Source organism: Ursus americanus, chromosome 3 (assembly GCF_024610735.1).
Source record: "Ursus americanus isolate L20-20 chromosome 3, mUrsAme1.1.p, whole genome shotgun sequence".
NCBI classification, from domain to species: Eukaryota; Metazoa; Chordata; class Mammalia; order Carnivora; family Ursidae; genus Ursus; species Ursus americanus.
This window is the reverse complement of record NC_142129.1, coordinates 76,598,774-76,606,536: the sequence shown is the minus strand read 5'-3', so window position 1 is coordinate 76,606,536 and position 7,763 is coordinate 76,598,774. Positions and strand designations below refer to the sequence as shown.

The following is a 7,763-nucleotide window of genomic DNA, read 5'->3' as shown; positions in this document are numbered from 1 at the left end:
AACAGCTTCAGTGAAACCACTCAGAGAATCCGATATGTATTCAGCAAAGTTAGAAATACACTGGGGGACTTATGGCAGAGTTCCGACTGAGAAATTTAAAGAGTGAGCTGCAGGGCTGTATGCTACTGGATCAGCTGGAGCGCGGGTGATGGCGGTCATAGATTACTTCGCCAAAGTGGGTTCAGTGTAGCATGCGGACAAAACCTGGATAGAATTCTGTTAAGATGGATTGATGAGAAAGTGTAGACAGGGATGAGGAAGTATAGACAAATTTGGGGATGAGATATTCTACACAGGGTACAGAGAAATGGGGCAGGAAGATGGACTGGTGATAAACGGCTTATTTTGTAAAGTGGGATCTCTCATGCAGTATTTATGGTTTTATAGGTATAATCCAGTATGAAAACAATGATTCAGGAGAAAGAACACATATGTGATTGCAGGAACAAAGTCTTTCGTATGCTAAAGGAGACGGATACAGTGCACAAAAAGAGTGAACAGCTTTTGATAACTTCAAGGAAAATCCATCCTTCGTTGGAGGAAGGAAAGGAGAATTCCAGGATCAAGTCCAAAATGCTGAGGTCAACTAGAATTCTTCAGATTATCTTGCCCTTATCTCTGGGCTTATGCATTCAATTCTTTGTTTTCTCTGCAAAAATGCTGACTTCTTTCAGTTGCTTCCATACTCCCTCATTGTTTTGTCATGCCAAAGTCTGTACACACAGTGTATCCACTACCTGGACCTGTGAGCTCCATGTGGATAATGATTATGCCTGCCTACCCTCCCTCCCTCCCTCCCTCTCTCTCTTCCTTCTGTCCTTTCTTTTTTTTTAACCAGAACATGTATTCTGTGACTAATCACTGAAATCCTTAGGATGAACTGGATGCTGCACCAGCGGCCCTCCTGGGTTGAGGTGTTGTTCTGTCACAGGATCCATGCCGGAATCTGCAGTATACAAAATGTAGGTGCTTCATTCGGCCGCTTCCAGTGGTATTTCATCTTTTAGCCTTGGCACTCCAGCGATGCTTTCTCTTCCACTTGGCATGATGGCCACATTTGCCCCAGGTTGGATTCTGAAGGTGGCAGGCCTTACACCACAGCGGCAGCACAACGTGTGCGTCTTACTGCGACATTTTCCAACTGATGACATCCCCTTCGTCACCCTGTTTCTGTGTCTGAGACAAAATTATGCTCTTCCTTTGACAATGCTGCATCCTTTAATGGTTGACATATATTAGATACCTAATGAATTTGCTGACTGATCAGCCATCTTACATGGTCAATCTAAGGGAAATTCAACCCTTAGTTTATCTTTTTTTTTTAATTTTTTATTATGTTATGTTAGTCACCATATAGTACATCATTAGTTTTTGATGTAGTGTCCCATGACTCATTGTCTGTGTATAACACCCAGTGCTCTTAGTTTATCTTTAATCAAGTCTCTAAATCCATAAAGCTCTATGAAATACCCATTTAATATAAGGGAAGCTATCACACTGATGTACATTAACACAAAATTAAAGGTGAGGGAATAACCACTTAGGGGGCAGAGAAAGGCAGGCACAAAACAGGGGATAAATAAGCTCAATGGGGAAAGAGGTATCAATAAAGATCTGAAGCTTCAGCTAAGGTTTGGCACAAAACTGGCTTAATGGAAGGAATAAAGTCACCCTGCTCTCTGAGGAAAAAATACAAATTTCCCCGCACTCTGTTTCCAATTGAGGCAAAATAACGCTGGTCTTTTCTTTTTTGTTAACCTGATCATGCTTCAGACTTATGCTCAATTTAGAGAACTTGATTACTCTTAAATATGGTTTGGCAATAGCATTTTCCATCTTGCTCCCATTAACTGAGTATCTGCTTTATATTATTTTCCAAATTTGTTTTTAGAAGTTGAATGCCAACCAATTTCCAACGTAAATATTAAGCTTTTATTTTCCTTCTGTATTTCTGAATACCTCTTCCAAATTATTTTTGAGGAATTATTTCCTTCTGTATTTCTGCTACCTCTTCCAAATTATTTTTGAGGAATCATTAAGTGTTTGATCCATATTTTGTGCATATGATAAATATTTCTGAGAACTTATAATAGGCATTTTTTTGGTGTAGAGAAGTATACAGGGCATTTTCCTTATACACAGTGACACGAACAGGTAGGTATACAACTATTATTATAAAATACTATGGAGGGTGATTAGAACTATAGGAAGATTGTAATTGATATGCCTTTGGAGCACAGTTAAAGGAATAATAAATTGTCTCCAAAGAACTGAATATGGTCATAGAGAACTTTTGAATGGGGCCTGTCCTAAGTAGCTACTCAGCAGGGCATTCAAGTAGATAGAAAGGCATGATAGCCAGCACAGAGGTATAAAAGTGTGTTTGGATAAGTGACTTCTCTGGTGTGACAGGAACACAGCGTGGAAGATTACGGGTATGAAGCAGGAAAAAGAAGCTCGAAGCAAAGTGCACAGGACATTGAATGACTTTCTAAAACTTAAAATTTTACTCGTGTGTATGTGATAAAGTGTAAATGCAAATTTGGATTTTGAAATAAGATTAATTTGCAGAATTGTTTGAAAATTTGGGAGAGAAAGAGCCCAGTTAGATGGCCACAGTTTAGGAAAGAGAGATAGAAGGCCTGAACTTTGGAGAGAAAAAACTCACATGCATTGCTGAGCTCCTACTAGGCACCTGGCAATGAGGGGGGATGCTGGAGAGAACTGTAGAAGGTATGAGTTAAAACTTGCAACACCCTATGAAGTAGGCTCTTCTACTGAGTGAAATAATAAAAACAGCAATACTGACCTGTTCATTAACTAAGTGCTCTTCATTTTAAATCACTTAATCCTCCCAGGAACCCAAACGGAGGCCCAGAAAAGGTAAATAACTTGGAAAGTTACATGGTTTCTAAGTGGCAGAACCAGGATGCAAACTCAAAAAGCAAAGTTCCAAGACCCTTTCTTTTAAACTTTTGCTGCCTAGTGGAGAGAAAGTTATTTGGGCATAAGGCTATGGTGTTTCATGGCTTGACAGTGAACATGCTGGGGTCAATGAGGATAACATAGGAGAAGGAGTAGAGACATAAATTGCAAAGGAGGTACAGAGTTCCTTTAAACTGATTTTTATTCTTATTTTGTACAAATTTGAAAAATAAAATTATTTAATAATTTCTAGCTTTATAATTTATCATTTTACTATCCAGCATAGTGTAATGGTTAGGAGTATGAACTCCAGAGAGCGAATTCCCAGAATGAGTTCTGTCTTTGCCAATTACCAGCCGTGTAACCTTCAGGAAGTTATTAACTGCTCTGTGCCTGTTTTCTGTCTGTAGAATAGGGATATCAAATATAGCCCATTTCAGTGTACAGAGGAGTAAATAAGTTAATATTAATAAAGCAATTTGAACAGTGCTTTGATTGTACCATATTAGCATGAGTATTTTTTAAATAAAATTACCAACTAAAATCTCAATTATAGCATTCACTTTCATTAAATAAAGTTTTCATTTAGAGTCAAAGAAAAAAATTCTCTATTTATGTACAGACATAACTAATGTATAACTTTGGAGTCGGGGAGGGTGATGTTTATATCTTAGCTAAAAAAAAAAAAAGGAGCACTCAAACAGAGGTAATTTCTGTTTTTTTTGATTCTGTACTTCTGCACTGACTTTTTCTTTTCCTGGGAGGACCTAGGACTACCTTACTGCTTGCCTAAGAGGTTTAACAAAAGTACACATTGTATAGAAATGCTTAATTTTGTAAACAATAACAGGCATCTGACGAATTTCTGCAAATATCTTTTGCAGAATGAGCCTGAACTGATCATGGTTACTGGACTGAACTTTGATATTTTATGATAGATAAGTAAGCAACTTGTTTCTTCAACTTAAACTGCACAGAGTCATATTCTGCTTGCTAAAAATGGAAAATCTAGTATTTTTCATTTTATGAAATTCTTTCTTTTTTTTTAAGATTTTATTTATTTATTTGACAGAGAGAGAGAGACAGCCAGCGAGAGAGGGAACACAAGCAGGGGGAGTGGGAGAGGAAGAAGCAGGCTTCCCACGGAAGAGCCTGACGTGAGGCTCGATCCCAGAATTCCGGGATAACGCCCTGAGCCGAAGGCAGACACTTAACGACTGAGCCACCCAGGTGCCCCATTTTATGAAATTCTTGAGTTTATCTCAATTTCAGCATGTTTGGGGAAATACCCATATACATAAAATAACCTGACAGAATTTGAGTGGACTTTTTTCCAGAATGTTTCTCCTCAGTGGTTGATTTAACCCAATAAGCCTCATAATCGCTAAGGTTTTTAGAGTTAATACCTAAATAATCAGGTTTCGTGATGAATGCTTGCATTATATTTAAGAAGTATATTTTTAGACTCTATTGTCAAAATTAGTACAAAATGCAGTGGCTCAAGTATGAAGCAATCCTTGTTCTGTGCAGAATGACAGTGTAAGTCAAAAAAGCAAAGTTTGCATGCTTACTTTCAAATTATTTGGGATGGTCCTAGATATTATAGATTTTTTTTTTTCTTCCTTAATGCGTTTCCCTTACAAAGGGAAGCTGGCTTTGGACTGGTAAATGAATCAGAAAAGAAAACCTTGGGTGAGTCCAATGAAGTCCTAAAGCAGCTCACCTGCGGCCCTGAAAAAGGTATTTTTAAATCTGCTGGGGGGACGCCTGGGTGGCTCAGTTAGTTAAGCGTCTGCCTCGGGCTCGGGTCATGATCCCAGGGTCCTGGGATAGAGCCCAGCATTGGGCTTCTTGCTCAGTGGGGAGTCTGCTTCTCCCTCACCCTCTGTGCCCTCTCTTTCTCTCTCTCTCTTTCTCCCTCTGTGCTCTCCCTCCCTCCCTCTCTCTCTTTCTCTGTCTCCCTCTGAAATAAATAAAATCTTTTTTTTTAAATGGGCTGGGAACATGGACAAGCAGCTCACTCTCATGCTAGACGGAACTGATTATCTACCCAGTTTATTATTTTCTCCTGTTACTTTGTGGTATCATGACTCCATCCAGCAACTTCCGATTTCCTTTCCTAGCATAAAAAAAATCTGAGTTCACCTATAGGTTAATAAATATTCCTACAGGTTTTCTTTAGTAAACAGTATTTGAGGCAGAGTTCTGATGAAAGTTTTCAATGTCTAAAAGATGAGTTATCACTCTCATTTGCAATCAACTTTTAAATCCAATCTTAGTGTGTGTCCTTGCACTACCATTTAATTGAAATATATGTATTTGCAGTAAAGTCATCAATTTTTCTAAACAGAATAAAATGTTGCTTGAAATACTAATTTTTGATACACAATGATTTAAAATAATTCTACTGTGAGAAATGCAGGATCTTCCAAGGGACAGATTTTTAACTTCTCCTGCCTCATCTAGTTTTAAAAGTGTGCCTTGGGTTAAGTTGATACTAGTAAATTCTAATTTTTATCCTTTAAACATTGAAAACTACTCATCATTTTGAAAGAAATATTGAAAGATTTTATTTTCACTGATGGGGAATGTTTGAGGGCTGTAATTAACATAGGCAGACATGAGAGGATAAAATATTGAATACAAAGAATTATAATCTCTAGTCTTTAACCTTCAAAGGTGGATGGATCCCAAAGAAGATCCCTGAGTAGTAAAGTAGATCAGTGGATGGAGCTGCAAACAGCGAAAGCTGAGAGTGAAATTATCTTACGTGAGAAACAAATGGTCAGGGAGATATATGGATGTGGATTAAAAGCCCAAGATGATGTTGGAAATGCTCCAAGAAGGGCAGAGTCTGGAAGCAGAATAAGAGTACAGAAGAGATATAGCAAGTACTCAGATGTTGGGCAAATAGAGTTTTAAAAAGGATTTTAAAGAAGTTTTTTTTTTTTCTATACCTATTCTAACCCTCTCCTCCCCCCTATGACATATTCAGAAAAATCTTCAGTCCCCTGTAATAATGTTATTTTAAAATTTTATTTTACTTGTTGTAAGAGTGTAAATGCTTTCCTTTCATTTATTTATTAAGGTATAATTTATACACAATAAAATTGACTAATTTTAAGTGTTGGGGAAGTGATGGTGCTGAACAAATGCCCTACACTTCTTTGCTTCCAACTGGGATAGGTGTGAAGGGCCACATCAGCTCTGGAGCTCCCTGGATACTGTGACTGAACTGCACTTCCACTTTTCCCCCTGTCCAATCCTGCTTTCTTCACAGCCTTGCAGGAGTGGTCCAGCATGTCCTCTCAATAAACCTCCTGCACAGAAATCTCCACTGCATTTTGTTTTCAGGAAATCTGGCCTGAGGGAGATGGCATTAGCAAAGGTCCTAGGAAGCCAACTCTAAAGTGAGAACTGGAGGCTTGACTCACTAGCCACCCAGATGTGGATGAAGACCCCTCTCTGGCAGTCAAGAGAACACTGGTAGCCCTTGGTATTCTCTAGTAGGCAAGTGTGAAAACCCTCACTGGCGGTAAATGGGGACAGGTGCCTGTGAACAGAATGTAAGGCATGTCCCAAGCATTTGGAAGGTACGGGCGAAAGTAGTATTTTTAACAACTATGAAATTAGATGGCTGCTGCTGGGAGCCATCTGATGCATTAGAGAAAGAAAGAAAAGGCTGAAGGTGAATAGTCACCAACTTAAGAAGAAATGTGAACGTCAGAGGGTTTGTTTCTTTGGCTGCCTATAAAGAGATCCCCACCACCTATAGCTAAAGTGCAGAAAAATAGAAGATTGGGCCCAGAACTTAATCATAGGGGTGGAAATCTCTGGAGAGGTTTGACTTCTCAACCCTGGCAAGTTTCCCACACCAAGATTAGGCACTGGTGGGTAAAGAAGGGAGGCCTGAGATTTCAGATAGGGACATCTTATTTTATGACTTCGAGATCTCTGAAACTTCAGATCTCCCTGAACCCTCTGAATCTGCAGAAGCAACTCAGTCTCTAGTTTAAATATTAGTATTTCCTCTTGACCCTTGCTTGCAGGCAATGCAGAGGCCTCTGACTTGTAAGGCAGGATATTCTGTCCTACAGAATGCACCCTACCTTCCCTACCTGGCCACTGGACCCATAGTTTGAGTCAAATGTCAGTATAACGCAATTGAAGCAGTTATCGGACTTGCTAAGAGAGGAAAAGGAATACATTCCAAAGAAGCTTTGGCATCTAAGTAATAAGTACTAGAGAAAGAGGAAAAAAACATTTTCTGTGTAGGGTCAAGAGAGACATAAAAAGTTCTCCCAAATATGAGATTTAATATTTTGGCAGAGACCCTATGAGATAGTGTTATTAAGCTTAACTAGGATGGCCTTGGGAGTTTGGAAAAAATGATCACCTAAGCTACATGCTGGAGAAGGGCTAAGTCTTAGTTTGCTCAGGCTGCTATAAAAAACACCACAGACTGGGTGGCTGAAACAAGAGAAATTTATTTCTCACAGTTCTGGAAGCTGGAAAGTCTAAGATTAAGGTGTCTACAGATTCATCTCTTGGTGAGGACCCTCTTCCTGGTTTATGGACAGCTACAGTCTTACCTTCCCTTCACATGGCCCTACCTCCTAATAACATCACACTGGGAGTTAAAGGCTTCAAAATATGAATTTGGGAAGGACACAAACCTTCAGTTCATAACAGTCTCCAAATGCTCAAACAGAGGTCGGGGTGGGGGGGGGGAAGCTGTAGCTGCTATTATTAGGTAAGACTGGAAAGCCCACAAGCCAATTATTATGTTCTGTGGGAGTGCCTAAAGGACAGTCCATTCATCAAGGCATAAAGATACA

At 39.2% G+C, this 7,763-nt stretch overlaps 1 pseudogene; it reads right to left on the bottom strand.

Annotated features, from left to right (window-relative positions):
- Positions 1 to 870: 870 nt before the first annotated feature.
- Positions 871 to 1,157, bottom strand: LOC123788707 (large ribosomal subunit protein eL37-like; annotated as a pseudogene).
- Positions 1,158 to 7,763: the final 6,606 nt, after the last annotated feature.